Source organism: Cheilinus undulatus, linkage group 14 (genome assembly GCF_018320785.1).
Source record: "Cheilinus undulatus linkage group 14, ASM1832078v1, whole genome shotgun sequence".
Lineage (NCBI taxonomy): Eukaryota > Metazoa > Chordata > Actinopteri > Labriformes > Labridae > Cheilinus > Cheilinus undulatus.
The window spans coordinates 10470539-10487207 of record NC_054878.1 but is presented as its reverse complement, the minus strand read 5'-3'; positions in this window follow the sequence as shown (position 1 = coordinate 10487207).

Sequence of the window (16669 nt, the reverse complement as noted above, 5' to 3'; positions counted from 1 at the left end):
GATGCCAGAACACCTGAGATCATGAAGATCATGAGTTTTTGCCTGAGAAAGAGCTGAGAGCAGAGTCAAACAAGCAGCAGTGACTGGTGCTTTAGTGATTTCGGGTTTTTTTCTTGGGTTCTGCTGTTCTGCCTGTTAACAGGCTGTCATATCTTTTTTATTTGAAGATACTTAAAGACATTCCTCAGGGCTCTAAATGTGTCTGCCTGAAAATTGACTACGCCAGCTTTTTTAAAATAAAAACAGTGTCTCCAGTAAAGGTTACATTAACAAGACAAGTGAGCAAATCACAGTCATCGCTGGAGTTTACTAAAGCATAATACTTATGCTATGATATCAGGCAACAACAAATGGACCTTAACCAGAACACTGCATTTTTTTTAAACCTTATTAATTCTTACAAAGAGAAAACCTCAACACCGAGTGCTTTTTGAAGAGGTGTCCTCAAAAGGCACTTTCCTCCCAAATACCCTAAATATAAACTTTGTTTTCGTCCTTATTATTGACCAGTGTTGTTGTCAAACACCAAACCGCGTGTCGAGTCCCCAGTGTTCAAGTCCAAGTCGACTCTGGTCTGACTGATCTAAAGCTTGGTTTTGAAAAATCTTTTCAGTAAATTCAGTTTCACGTCAGTGACTGAAGAACTGTGATGATGTGTCATGGACTTCTGTCAAGTCCAAATATCCTCAATATAAGTTGAAATTAGTCTGTTTTTTCCCGTTTTCGTTCATTTCCTGTAGATCAGCCAGCAGTGTTTCAGGCCATTTTTCCACTCAACCCCACTGAGCGGTCACGTCAGTGCTGAAAGTGACCTCAGTGCATACCTTCTATGGCTATGCTGGCTAAAGATCATGTTGCTACAGCTTAAGCAAAGAGCTACTTTAGCTTACATTATATTAGCTACATTTAGCTAATAGAGCTACATTAGCTTACATTACATTAGCTACATTAAGCTAATAGAGCTACATTAGCTTACATTAAATTAGCTACATTAAGCTAATAGAGCTACATTAACTTACATTACATTAGCTACATTAAGCTAATAGAGCTACATTAGCTTAGATCAGTGGTTCTCAACGGGGGGGATCCCCTTCACAGGACACTGGGGGGGGTCTCCAGATGACTTTATAAAAATGTTTTTTTTAAATACACATTTGCCATTTTACACCATTTCTGACACATTTTTAATCACTTTTTCCCACTTTTTCAGTTTTAAAACCTTCCCACCACTTCTTTTCTGCCTCTTTTTACCACTTTTAAACCAACTCTTACCACATTCCACCTAATGTTGCCTCTGTTTACCATTATTGCCACTTTAAATTTAATTAACCACTTTATACCAATTTTACACCCGCTCGAACCACATTTCACTATTTGTTTTGCCAGTTAAACAAATTTTTTCATTCCATTTCACCAAATTTTTCACCTATTTTTGCCACTTCAAACCCATTTCAACCACTTTCAAAATCCCACTTCACCACTGTTTCCACAAATGTCGGCCATTTCTAACCCATTTTAACCCATTTTAATTCTCTTTAAGAAAATGGATTTATATGTTAATGAAGGCTATTTATTTATTTATTTGTTAATAGTGGTTATCATTCAAGTTAAATATAAAATACAGTCATCACAGCTTAACTTCACAGTGGACCATGATTTTGCTGACCTCCATGTGGGCCCCCAGTTTGGCTGGGCCCCAGAAAGCTGTCCCATTTAGTAGCCTTATCTGCACATGACTATTGTTCATTGTGTATGGCTTGTTCAACCACCTTAAGGGAGAACCACTGCCTTAGTTAGTAATGTCAATGACGCAAGCGTAGCCATGTTAGCTTGGCTAAAGCTAATTAAACTAAAGCAAACCACTGTTCTTGTAACTACTTCTAAAACGAGTCTATACATAATTTAATCCCAGATTGGGCTTTTGACCTTTTTCTGTTTTATTTCTGTAATGTTTGCAGTGGTTTTAATTCATGAATGAAACTGCCAGACTTTGTTGTGGCCTGCTGGATCAGACTAGACTCCTTGTTTTTGGTCTTTTACAGCAACAAAAATGATGGCCCACAGACTGGCCACACTGCAACAGCTCTTCATATGCTATCATCATGACTGTCATTGCAATGGTGCACATGTTCATATGTTACCAGTTGGCTGTATCATCCCTGTGTACCCAGAAGAAGACAATATAGTCTGGTGATCCTTCCAGTAGAACTTGAGGTATGAATGTGATAACATGTAAAGAAATTTTTTCCAGTTAGTCTAGCTATGCTAGCTTTGCTGTACATAAACAGAATTCCTGCAGAGATGAAGAAGATTGGGTGCAGGGCATTACTGTATAATGTAATTGTGGTAAATGGCGATACAACGATGAGAGAGCAAATCTTATTGGTAGGTATCAGGATACACGTCATTGGTGTCAGGTCAGGATGTTAAACAAGAGGGATGATGCATGAAAAATTCTGACATGCTAGTCTTGTGAAATCATAGTCATAGGGCATCCTGAGCACATCATTGTTATGCCACAAGAGCATTGGGTAGATCCTGAGGCTAGACCACTTTAGAAACCCTGGTATAGAGAGTTAGAAGTATGCCAGTATTCCTCAATCAGTAATCCAGGCCCCCTTTGTGAGGGGGGATTATATCTTATACCTGCTTTATCATCAAACCTTAATTCCATTACTACCACACATACACAGAACCTTTATGAGCCAAAAAGGAAGCAATGATCAAAAGTAAATGGCACTGAGCTGAGGTGGATTGTATAAGCTGCTAAATTCAAGGATGTTAAAAAATGTCAAAAAATACAATTAAATGGAACCAAAAACTTTTTATCTTTTCTTTATTTCAGAAAGTCTTTGTCACAGTGTAATATCTACTGGAAGAATCATTGTTTCTGCTCCTTGATAACTTTGTGCCTTTAGGGAACGCTATCTTATCTGGCATGTGGAGCGCACAATCTTCTTTATCTTCCTCATATCCCGCATAGGCTATAACACTCACATACACATTAGTACAAATATTTAGTGGGGATACGATCGTCTTTATGCTCACATTGAGTCGGAGCACCATCATATCAGATCAATTGAGCATATCATTACTATTATCTCCATCACTTGTACTTGTAGGGTTTCTTTTAATTGGGAAGACATTTGCACCTAAGGGCATCAGCGAAATCATCCCCGGCATCAGATGTGTCCTTCATAGGAGCAAAACCACACCAACAATCATCCCATTCAGTCCAAACAAAGCTCTGTTAATAGCAGAAAAATAATATTCAAGTTCAATGAGAGCACAGTGAGAGTGCAGAGTGCGGAGCAGACATGTTGACTCAGTCTGGAGGATAAACCGTCTGTGTTCATCTGTGGGAGATGCTTTAATAGTAAAGAGGAGGAGGGGGAGGAACTTTATAGATTAAAAGAAACACATTCACTTGGTGTTTCGTTTCATCTTCATGTCGCACAGAAGGTGTGGGCGCTAATAACCTGACACACTAGATGGACTGTTTCACAGATCTATGGCATTAGATATACACTACATGGACAATTATTTGGTCACACCTGTTAAGTTTTGGATTCTAGTGTTTCAATCAGACCTGTAGCCGCAGGTGTAAAATCAATCACCTAGCCATGCAGTCTCCATTTAGGAACATTTGTGATACTAAATGGGTCGATCTGAAGAGATCAGTGACTTTAGTGTGGTACTGTGATGGATGCCACCTTTGCAATAAGACGGTTTGTGAAATTTCATCCTTGGTGGATATTCAACAGTAATCTCTCAGTGATACACTATATTGCCTAAAGTATTTGTTCACCTGCCTTGACTTGCATATGAACTTTAGTGACATCCCATTCTTAATCCATAGGGTTTAATATGACGTCGGTCCACCCTGTGCAGCTATAACAGCTTCAACTCTGCTGGGAAGGCTTTCGACAAGGTTTAGGAGTGTGTTTATGGAGTTTTTGACCATTCTTCCAGAAGTGCATTTGTGAGGTCACACACTGGCTCTCAGTCGCCGCTGTAATTCATCCCAAAAGTTATCTGTTCTATCAGGTTGAGGTCGGGACTCTGTGCAGGCCAGTCAAGTTCATCCACACCAAACTCTCTCATCCATGTCTTTATGGACCTTTCTTTGTGCACTGGTGCACAGTCATGTTGGAACAGGAAGGGGCCATCCCCAAACTGTTCCCACAAAGTTGGGAGCATGGAATTGTCCAAAATCTCTTGGTATGCTGAAGCATTCAGAGTTCCTTTCACTGGAACTAAGGGGCCAAGCCCAGCTCCTGAAAAACAAGTCACCATCATAATCCCCTCCTCCACCAAACTTTACACTTGGCACAATGCAGTCAGACAAGTACCGTTCTCCTGGCAACTGCCAAACTCAGACTTGTCCATCAGATTGCCAGATGGAGAAGCGTGATTCCTCACTCCAGAGAACGCATCTCCACTGCTCTAGAGTCCAGTGGCGGCGTGCTTTACACCACTGCATCCAACGCTTTGCATTGCACTTGGTGATGTATGGTTTGGCTGCAGCTACTCAGCCATGGAAACCCATTCCATGAAGCTCTCTGCACACTGTTCTTGAGCTAATCTGAAGGCCACATGAAGTTTAGTGGTCTGTAGCGATTGACTCTGCAGAAAGTTGGCGACCTCTGCGCACTATGCGCCTCAGCATCCGCTACCCCTATGTCATTTTACGTGGCCTACCACTTGGTGGCTGAGTTGCTGTCGTTCCCAATCGCTTCCACTGTGTTATAACACCACTGATAGTTGACTGTGGAATATTTAGGAGCGAGGAAATTTCACGACTTGACTTGTTGAACAGGTGGCATCCTATCACAGTACCACACTGGAATTCACTGAGCTCCTGAGAGCGACCCATTCTTTCACAAATGTTTGTAGAAACAGTCTGCATGCCTAGGTGCTTGATTTTATACACCTGTGGCCATGGAAGTGATTGGAACACCTGATTTCAATTTTTTGGATGGGTGAGTGAATACTTTTGGCAATATAGTGTATCATTAGAAAGTGGAAGTGTTTAGGAACAACAGCAACTGAGCTATGATGCAGAAGACAACATAACATCACAGAGAGGGGTCAACAATTGCTAAAGCACATGGTGGGTAAAAGTCCCTAGCGCTCTGCTGATTCCATAACTGCAGGAGGGCCATGGGTTTCCATGGCTGAGCAGCTGCATGCAAGCCTCATCTCATCAAGTCCAATGCCAAGCATCAGATGGAGTGTTGTAAAGCATGCCAACACTGGACTACAGCCCCTTACCCCCCGGTGAAGGCAAGGTTCAGCATACCAAGACATTCTGGACTATGCTGTGCTTCCAACTTTATCAGCTCTGGATTATTATGTGTGATGAAAAATGCCATTAAATGTAAAGGGTAATTCTCAAAGCTAACATTTTATTTAAAAGCTTAGATGGATTCTTTTTTAAGGGGATTCCCTGTGCTGGGTTGAAAAAAAAGCTTCGTGTGTATTGTTCCCTGAACTCAGGGACAGTTTTGGTAATCTAGAGGCCCCAGGAAAAGAGAAACACGAGGCCCTTCGCCTATCAGCTGAGCGTACTCAGATCCATTTAAGAAAAACATTTTAAGCTTTTATTCAGTCAACAAAGTTTTTAACACATTAGGGACAAAAGCAGTCAATGCTGCACTCCTCCTGCAGTGTTAAATGCCACCAGCCCCACGGCTGAAATCCTGCAGTGTTCGTCAGCTGACGTGGTGTCATCGTTGATCTGGTTGCTGTTAAGCTGCATTGACACCTGCACTAATCCATTGGACACGGAGCCGCAGGAATGCAATCTAGCACAGCCAGACGAGCTCGCCACTTTTATCAAGGTGAGGACGGTGGAGGATGCGACGAGGCGTAGGGAGGGTAACAGATATGAGTACATCAGGACACTTTGCTCTTCTTAATTCTGATGAGAACAGTGTTTGATCCTGTCTACGGTTTATTTAAAACATTAAAAGCTGTTTGAATATCCACAATCAAGCCAAAAATCCAATTAATACGGGAACGGATTTACAATAGTACAGGCAGCAGCATCATTAAAGCTATTTTTGAGCTTGTTTGACTGAGACTGCTGCTCACGTAGCGTCAGAAAACTGCAAAGAATTCAAACCAAATGTTGACATACTGTGCCAATAATGAGGAAAATCACATTTCTAGGAAATACTGGACTGGATATTAATAGCTGGATTATTTATAGGGACTCTTCTCTTTCTAATGATTCTAATCATGTATAATTTTAGGGCATCTTTTTAACTCTATGGGCTTATTGACTCTATAATGTTTCCCTACATAAAAGAAGAGGGCTTTTTTTCCACACTAGGAGGCAGGACCTGTATATCCCATTTTACTGTTTAGACATGTCATGTGACCTCTGACCCTTATGTTTTCGTCATCCTGACGATGCATTTGTGTCCTCATGGGTCAAATTTGACCTAATCTGGTGGGTTAAGAGCAGAATGATTTATTAGCTGGTATAATGTGCAGGTAGACTAAATATTCAAATATGTAGTTAAAGTAGGGCTGTCAGCATTAATGCATTGACTGCAATGCAATTAAGGTGCATAATTAGTGCACTGATGTTTCTTTGAATTGTATTCATCTCACTCTTTATCTTCCCTTTCAGCACTCTTTGGTTAAACCACTGCAGCATCTCCCTGCAGCCATAGTGACGTTAAATAAGTCCATCGCTGCTCCTTAATGTCTGAATTCACTTCAGAATCCAGCTCAGTGGACAAGACAAAAGTCATCTGAACCTTTTGATCAAATTTTATCTTTTCATTGATCTATTATTTCCTTTTCAATCCATAACAAGTTCCTTTTTCCGTGATTCAGTTCATGTCATAGTAATGGATCTACACAAATGTCCCTTTATTCTTTGCAAAATAAAAGCAGGTCTGTATCCAAGCAGAAAGTCAACCACTCTTAGTCACTCTTAACGGTGAAAAAAATCCAAAATGATACAAAAAAATTCTCAAATAAGCTGCTTTGCTTATCCATTGCATAGGGTATGTCTCTCATCCATTTTGGGCAACGGCCTGTTCAAAAAGTTTGAAAGTTTGAAAGTTTTTTTTTTTTTTTTAAAGATTTATTTTTGGCCTTTTTGCCTTTATTTGATAGGACAGTGGATAGAGTCGGAAGGGGGGTAAAGAGCGGGGAGAGACATGCAGGAAACAGTGCCACAGGCTGGATTTGAACCTGGGTCGCCTGCGTATATGGCATGCGCCTTAACCACTCAACTACCGGTGCGCCAGTTTTTGAAAGTTTTTGTAGGGCGATTGGATAACTGTTCTGTCCATCTCATTCACTGCAGGCCTATCAGACTGAAAATACATGTGATTAGTGGTAATTCATTGCTCCAAATCGAACTCACCACTGTAGCATTACAGTTACTATCACTGGAACCAGTATGGAGAAGAGTAAAACACATTTTCAATGAAGAAAAGCGTACAGTACAATTCTTGACATATCTAATGGGTTAATTACTTGAGATCTTGAGAAAACAAAAAGGTTTTTTATTCATGCATTTTTTAAATGATGGTTTCATCCTTTTGTTTTGTCCAATTATGTTTCTCTCCACCTAAGAGCCAAAATGCAACAATTTTCATCAAATATTAGGGCTGTCTAACTTGACACATTGCATGGCATATATTTCACATTCGTCTGCGAAAGCTCCTGTACAAAGCGTTTGAGAAGGTCAGGTGTTTTCCAGAAAATTCTTGGAGGGTGACTGAACAAGCAATCTGTCAGTCACATTCCATAGCCATTATCTGGATGAACGCAGATCTGCACTAACAGGGCAACAAAACAAAATGAGGTTGTACGCATGTGCAGCTCCGATAGTAACCTGAGTTCATCAGACAGGTTGCAGGTTCTGCACAGCAGAGCTTGTTGGTGGATAAAACTGCTGAGGCCGGTCAGTAGAAGTTCAAAAATATCTATTCTGCCAAGAAAAGTTTGCAGTGTGGTTCTTTGCTCTTTTTTACTAAAGAAATGTCCAAATCTGATAACTGCTGCTGTAGCTACATTCAAGCTAATCGCTACACCAGTCAACACTGCAAACTGGCTTATAGTACAATTACAACTCCTCAAGGAGAGTTGCGACCCATATCTTGGGAATTTTTTGGTCAATCAGATGTATTTAATAAAAAAAAATAGTAGAGCTTGGGCCTAAGACAGTACAAAAAGTGTAACAAAAACAATGAAATAGGGCAAAACATGCATATTTTATGAAATCTCATAGACAATTTGGTGCCATTTTTTTCCCAGGCACACATTCGCAACCCACTGAAAAGGGCTTTGTAACCCTCTTTTGGGTCTCAACTCACCAGTTGAGAACCACTGAACTAAACCACACCTGTTGCTACCACCTTGTTTCACACTTCTTTTCACATGATGATTGGTCCAATCATTTCTCAGACCTGGTACAGACATTCAGATTGGAGAGATCAGTCTGCCTGACATGAAATCTGGCCAATCCCTCTGCTTTGCAAAATTTATTTCTAAATGTGAAATAGTGGAATTTCATAAAATAGCAAAAGGTGAGATTAACAGATTAACATTTAACATTAATTGTAAGATTACTTAAAATTAAATATTTATTTAAGGTTTAGACAGCCCTTACTAGGACATATAAGTGAAACATTAGAGGGCATAATTAGATCAAAACAATCAGTTGGATGGCTAAATTAGTTTAGTTAAGCTTGTTCAGTCATTCATACATGTTTCTAATAAAACATTTCTACGCTCCTGGCTGGCCAACTTATCACTTTCTTCTTTGCATGCAATACAGTCCTCTTTTTGTCTCATCAGTCCTTTGAACTCATATTCAAAACTACTGAATGGTGAAAAGTGAACAATATTAGCCTATTCTCTCCCCAACATGCAGTTTCTATCAGGTTTTTATTCATCCATGAAGAAGTGCACTTCGATGAGCTAGAAACCTGGTTCATCATCGGTATATTTTCACAGATATTAACATCAGTCACATACGTTAAGCAGAAACAAGAGGTTGTAGACTAAAGAGTTAATCTACTGGCTGAAGTGTGAGCAATACTGGGCGCTGGTTTAGCTCAGTTGGTACCCACATACAGAGTCCTCAATGCACTGATCCTGGCACTGTTTGGTGCATGTCTTTCTCCACTCTCTCTCCACTTATTTCCTGTCTTTTATAGCTATATAGCTTTATGGCTATATTTATAAAAGCAGACAGCTTCAAAAGTAATCTTGAAAAAAAAGAAATGAAGTTGTCTCAATTTAGGTTGTTCTGTCTTTGTGAATCCAACTGACATGTCAAGGTTTCACTGGGATATTTAGAGAAAAGGTTGCCAGACATTTCCACAATTCCAAGGCTTATTTGAACTGCCAAACTCACTTTGATACACCAGCAGGATAAATGTAAAGCACTTCTAAAATCCAATATTTTACTGTGTCCTGTAAACATCTCATTCTTTCTCAAACATTTCCCCAGTGTGAACTAATTCATCTGTGAATGGCACATTAACCACTCATTTTCTCCCCTGTCTACTGTGAGTATCCTCTTTACTGATAATGGCGAAATATTATGCACATTCATTACCATTATCATCAAAATCATCATTATCATGCGCTTAGCATAACGGCGCTAAACTGATTCACTTCTCTGGCTCTTTCCCCCACTTGTCTGGGGTTGACTCCGGGGCTCTTCTAGGTGAAAATAAATCACTTTTATCAGAGGTTTTTTGAAGTTTGCTTTTCATGTATTTGAGCTGATAATTCATACTTTATGATCAATGAAGGGAGGGAGGAATAAGCAGGTTGTTTTTTAGATGGGGGATTCATTGATATTTCTAAAATATAGGAAACTCTGGAGCGAGGAACGGTTCTTAAAGGCAATTCAACTTGCTTTGCAAGAAGCATTAATCCAAAGTCTATGAGATTTGTTATCTTTTAGACAGCTTTTTCAGTCAGAGTCTGCTTGTATCAGGTAAAAGTAAAGGACTCCTTTGTGCAGAGTAACTGCATGATCTCTCGTGTTAATTAAGTAGAAATCAGGTGCTATGTGAGTACTGCTGACTGCGTCTGTGGTACGTTTGAGCCCCAGGGAGACAAGAAGGTAATTGAGGAAAAAGAATGATCACTCTAGGAGGTCAAAAATCAACAAGCACGGATCCAGAAAGAGTCAAATCATAAATGCTGGACTTGATATTAGAGGGACAAAGGGGAGAGAATCCTCTCAGTGGTTGTCCTCATGCAGTAGTATTCTCCCAGGATCTATTAGACGCTGGTTTGTGCATACAAGAGACGAGTCCTCTCCTAATTAACTGATTTCACATCTCCAAACAAGTGGCTTCTCTCCTTTTAGTCTGCACACACAGGTAGGCTCACACTCATATAGAAAAGTCAAACTTTCCCTTACCTGTGTCTGTGACGTAGATATTCTCAGAGTCCTCCTTCTGCGGCTTCAGGGAGTTTGGTGGCTCAGCTCGTATCCTTAGGCGAAGGGTTTCAACAACTGAACGCATGCCTCCTCTGAGGCTTCTTATAATGGCACACCCCTTCCCTCCTGGCTCAACCCTCCAGATCACTCTCCCCCTCCCTTCTCCTGTATATCACCATTCACATCATAGAGGAGAGCAGGAGAGAGGGTGGATTCCCCCATTCTGTTACGCACAAACCCCCCAAACAGACACACAAAGCGTGGCCTGCAGTGACGTAGGAGGCATTGCATACGCCATCGGTTTCGTCTTCACTGAGCCAACTAATGGGGCTCTAAAAATATGCATCATACACCCCAAGATTGATCCCAAATTCTTATGTCGAAAGGTGTCTATAAAACCCTCAACCTCGACACCAACCTGCCGCCAAGGTCAGGGAGAAAATGAAGCCTTGAATTCAATCCTGACTCAGAAATGCAGGTTCAAAGGAGAGGAGCGACGCCACGGAGATGATCGAGGATCGATCAGGTTGTTCGTGTTGGGACAGAGGGAGAAAAAAAGCCTTTTTTGGGGGTGGTTATGACACATCTGAATGAGAGACTCTATTTCTCTGGCGAATGAAAGACTGACCACAGCAGAGCAGGACAGTTAATGGATAGAACAATCGCTTAGTCTCAATCTGCTGACATGATCTGTGAGTGGGCCAGACTTTAGACTATCACACTTTTCCTTTTTGTGTCACTGCAGGGGCAGAAAACAGAGCTGGCCCACATGGGTCTACCCCAAAGAACATGAGTCCTACAAACAGGAATTCAGCACTACTACGTCTACTTTCACTGGGTCTCATTCACCAACCAAAGAAGTTTGCTCTTAAAACCCTCTTAAGTAGTTTTTAAGGAGATTCTGACATTTACCAAAGCTTTCTTATCTCTGATTTATTCTTAGTTAAGACCAAAAATCTAAGAACATTCATGAGCACTTTGAGTGTTAAATGTGCAAATATTTGATACCCAATACTGGTGCTGAAAATATGATTAAATCTTCTATTGGTGTCATTTTGAGCAGCACTACATCCACTTTAGAACTGATAAAGTATTTATAAGTATTGTGGTTTACACAAAAGGGTTTTTTCTCCAAGTTCAAGAAACACGCACAAGCTTCCAGGTTACGAGGCATGCATGGCATTTGTCAATATAAGATCAGGTGCAAGCAGTTCAGCAGTTTAAGGGTGTGTCATGAATCCCACTTAGGCCTCTTTAAAGGGCAGCTCAGATATGGTATGGCCTTGCCTGGCCTGGTCTGGCCTGGCCTGGCATGGCATGGCTTGGCTTGGCTTGGCTTGGCTTGGTGTAGCATTGCATGGCATTGTCTGGTCTGGTCTGGTCTGGTCCGGTCTGATCCAGTCTGGTCTGGAATGGTATGATATGGTATGGTACGGTACGGTACATACGGAACTGTCTGGTCTGATCTGGTCTGGTCTGACTTTGCCTGGCATGGCATGGCCTGGCCTGGCCTGGTCTGGTCTGGTCTGATCTGATCTGATCTGGAATGGTATGGTTTGGTACAGTACGGTATAGTACGGTACATATGGAACTGTCTGGTATGGTATGGTATAGTATGGTTTGGTATGGTATGGTATGGTATGGTATAGTATGGTACGGTATGGTATGGTATGGTCTGGCCTGGCATGGTATGGCATTGCATGGCATGGGATGGCATGGTCTGGTCTGGTCTGGTCTGGTACGGTACGGTATGGTGTGGAATGGTATGGTACGGTACAGTATGGTACTGATTGTATAGAACAGTCTGGCATGGTACGATATGATGATTTGGTATTGTATGGTCTGGTCTGGTCTGGTCTAGTACGGTACGGTATGGTATGGTACGGTACGGTACAGGACAGTATGGTATGGTACGGTATGGTCTGGTCTGGTCTGGTCTGGTACGGTACGGTACGGTATGGTGTGGAATGGTATGGTACGGTACAGTATGGTACTGATTGTATAGAACAGTCTGGCATGGTATGATATGATGATTTGGTATTGTATGGTCTGGTCTGGTCTGGTCTAGTACGGTACGGTATGGTATGGTACGGTACGGTACAGGACAGTATGGTATGGTACGGTATGGTCCAGTCTGGTTTGGTGTGATATTTTACTGCTCCCAGTTGTGCTGGAACACAATCTTGAATGGATACTAGACTAGACTAGACTGGAGTTATCAGGTAGTGTCACCAGTTAGAAAATTCATACTTTCACAGCTTACAAACATTAACACAACTATTCCTTCATCTCCTCCAAGATTTCCCTTACCCCCCTTTTTTATTTTTGCTGCAACTGTAACAAGTGGCAATGCATCCAGCAGTGGATTTTGACCATTCTCTACGTTTGTTTGTCCTTCGTCTTCACTGAGAGATAGTCACCACAGACAGCAGGTGTGTGGTCAGGTGCTAATTGGGTGGCCATTATCAGCCAGCTGGTAAATTAAACTCTTGCTGGAGCCAGTTAGGAGAATGCAAAAACAACTTTTCCATCAAGAAAAGCTTTCAGTGCGATCTTTGCTCTTCTTTTGGTAAAGAAATGTGGTCTAGTTCTTTAAAAACTGCTGCTAGAGATACATTTACACTTATCTCTTCATCAGCGACCATAATTACTCACCTAAACCACACCTGTAGCGACTGCCTCTTTCTCCTCAAATGACTCAGCTTGGCTAGATCATTCTCTAACCAGTTATAAGAGTTTCAGCTTGAAGATTTACAAGATAAGTCTGTTATATAAAGCAAGCTTCCTGCAGGCTCACTCTCTCTCTCGGAAACTATAAAGCCTTCCAACAGGTGATGATTGGGCAAAATTCAACCCTATCTGCTTTTTCCAGCTGGAAAATAACTTCTTATATAATGAATCAATTAGGTGAAATTTAAACCTTGGAGGGAAAACTTTTACAGTCAAGTTGGTGAATACCTAAGGTCATTAAGATCCCCTCTCATCAGATAATACAGAGGGAGAGTCTGAAATTAAGATTTAGGCTGTGTCCAAAATCACAGCCTATGCAATCAATCAATCAATGATTGAGAAATCATTGAAGGGGTCAACACTCATTTACTCTGATGTCCAGTCAATGACAGAACATACAGAGCAACTAAAATGGAAGAGAGATTGACAAAAGGATATTTAAATCTTTAAACTGGAGCTAAACATAAGCTCTGAGTAGTTAAAGTGGTATTAAATGCAGTTAAAGGTACAGTATTTAAAACAGATTCTTGCAATACTCTCCTTTGGTGGTAGCCATTGCAACCAGTGGAATTGCGTGTCTTCTGAATCTTGTTGAGTCTTGTACCAAGCTAAGGTGCTAGCTTAGCCCCTTGATGACCCCCAATTTCTTTTGTCAGAAACTTTCTTTTATTTTGAAATGACTATATACTCTTTAGCTAATAAACCTTGTGGGGTAAGCCACCGGGTACATTTGTGTCATTCCTGAACAAACCTATTCCATGAAACAGCGCTGTCATGCAGACCACAGGAGCTGGCTCCCATTTCAGTGCCAGTTTCCTTTCTTCCACTTTTGTTTTTATCTAATACACATTTAATAAGCCAACTGTCACCAAACGTGAGCCGCTTGGGAGCCAGAAAAAAAGGCTTGTCTTCCTTAACTAAGCCAAATGATCTCCTGAGAAAGAGATGGATTTCCCATCAAAGTGACCTTCAAACTGGCGTAGAAACCTAAATAGATTTAGGTGTAGAAATGACAAGGTCCATATGTGATTTATGAAACGTGCATATCTGGCAAATCAGTGTACAAATGAGCAGATGTTGATAAATGCACCAGCTGAGAATGATTGTCATTTAAATAAAAAGCCCCTATATATTCACAGATCAGCTGGCCTTGCTCCCAGAGTTTATGAAATGGAGGAATATAATACAGCAAAAAAAAGATTGCCCCCTTATTATGGCGCCAATTTCCAGTAAGAGGATATATTTGGGGGGTTTCAGCCTGAGAAGCTGCCTTAAAGTGAATCCAAAACACCACCTGTGGAAAAAAATGACTACTGTGGTTAACAGCGTTGTTATGGAGATGATTCTTTACAGCCCTTGGGATGGCAATGAAATACTGTGCTGTGGCTCTTAAAAAGGCTGCACATTGACAGGAGGAGGCCAGCCTGAAGATGTCACAGACTGAGAAGAACATTGCTGTGATACCTCAGATTCAGGCACTTTTACTGATATCACTAGAGCCCTGCACGGGACTCTTGTCTTAATCCTGCTCCCGCTGGGTTTCTGACAACCGCGCGCTCCCACAGTGTGTGTCATCCACTCCTAACTGGGCCGGCAACAGGTGTGTCAAATCTCGCCCGCATCCCGTTAAATATTCAGAAGTCACAGACTGTATGTTTGAATAAAGGCAATGTTGAAATGTTTCTTTAAACACCACCCTGATTAAGTTTCCTTCCTGAGTGAAGGAAACCTGCAGAAGATGACCATATCCTTGTTAAGCGTAACGGAGCCACATGGATAAAAAAAAGCGGCTGAGAGTCTCAGACTGATTCAACTCCTGGTTATAGCTTAGTATGAGCAATGCCAAAACAATATTTACCAGCCTAATTTACACATCATTTATTCTTAAGTCACAGAGAAGTGGAATTGTTTCCTGAATTCTGGAAAGTTTGTGCGCTGTAAAACTTCAGCGCACTTCCATCAGCTCTCACAGACAGTAAACTAATCTGTACTTGTGTACTACACAACGGCTCAGCATCTCTGCAAGCTGGTGTGTGTTTGCAGTGATTGGCCTACAACATAATAAGGGGTGCATCAAAGCTATGCCTTTTGACTTATTTACAAAGTTTCACGACTTCGCCGCACCTGGAAGTACTGTCCCTCATGGTTGATTAGTCCTGTCACTTTCTAACTGGGGTAAAACTGTTCAGACAGGAGTTTTGCAAGATAGATTCACCAGTGAGAAACATGGAAACAAGTGTATCCATCTGCTTTGCAAGGCTTGTTGTTTTCAGTCTCTGTCACTAACTGTTTCAAGCTTATAGCAAATTGAACATGTTCAACTCTGGTGTTACGTCATTCCCAACTCCAACATCTGATTGCCGAGGTAAATGGAACACAGAAGTCCCTGGATGAAGACTTGGTGCAACATTTTGGATTTCATGTAAAATCTGTACATATTACTGATTTTTTCATGGCACCAGTTTTGAATCAGTACAGCCAAGAAGTCTTCTGACAGGACTTGAGGACAATTGGAGCAACGGTGTGGTGTGCAAATCAACACGGACAGACAGACATGCTACCAATTATAGCAGGTTAACAGGTTCGAAGTAGGGGGGACAGACAGTGAAATTCCAGTTTATGGAGGAGATAAAGTTCTCTCTTCTGAATGTCATGAGACCTAAAAAGAGATTTAAGAAAGCCTGAAGTGTCAATGTTTTTATTTCTTATTTATTCAGCTTAAATTTTCACATTTTAGAGCTCTGGACGAGTTCCTGTCTCTGTCTTTCACAGCCTTCATGCATCCATGCATTTTAAATGGAGGCTTTTCCATGGTCTTTTTAAACTCTACTGCATGAATTTGTCACTAACTTCGTGACACAGAAGTAGCTTAAACTCCCTGCAGAAAGCACTTCCTGCCTCCCATCTGGAGTTCTTTGTTGTGATGTAACATCAACTGAAAATGAAAGATTTGGAGAAATTTTACTGTAAACTATATTCTGTTTTAATGCAATGAATTGATGACGGAGTCACATTTTTCTATTTAATGATTACAGGAGGGTTACAAGACCGTGTTTTTATGAACAAACAAAATGAGATAAAGCACAAAAATATGTATCATTATTTTTCTACACTTTTTTGTATTCATCATTTTTCTTTTTGTGAAAGACTTCAAGTTTAGCAAGAGATGTCAGTGAAATTCCACAGTTTTTGATCCCCCGCAGTTGTTGCTGTATGTTTTAATTGTGCAACGTCATGGTCCACAGCCTTTTAATAAAGACAGTCTTTTTGTGCAGATGAGTGCCCTATATAGTCTGCTACAGACAGCCCACTATATAGGGGAAAAGGCAGGAGGGAATGAGTGTGTGATTTTGGACACAGCCTTCGACTGACCGACCATCAGACACAGTCACTCCGATAGAGTGGCTATCAGGCTCGGCGAGAAGGAGACAGAAATGACAATGTCTCTAATCACAGCAATAACCAGAAACCAACTTTTTTGGCCTTGGAGTTGCTCTTGAAATTCAG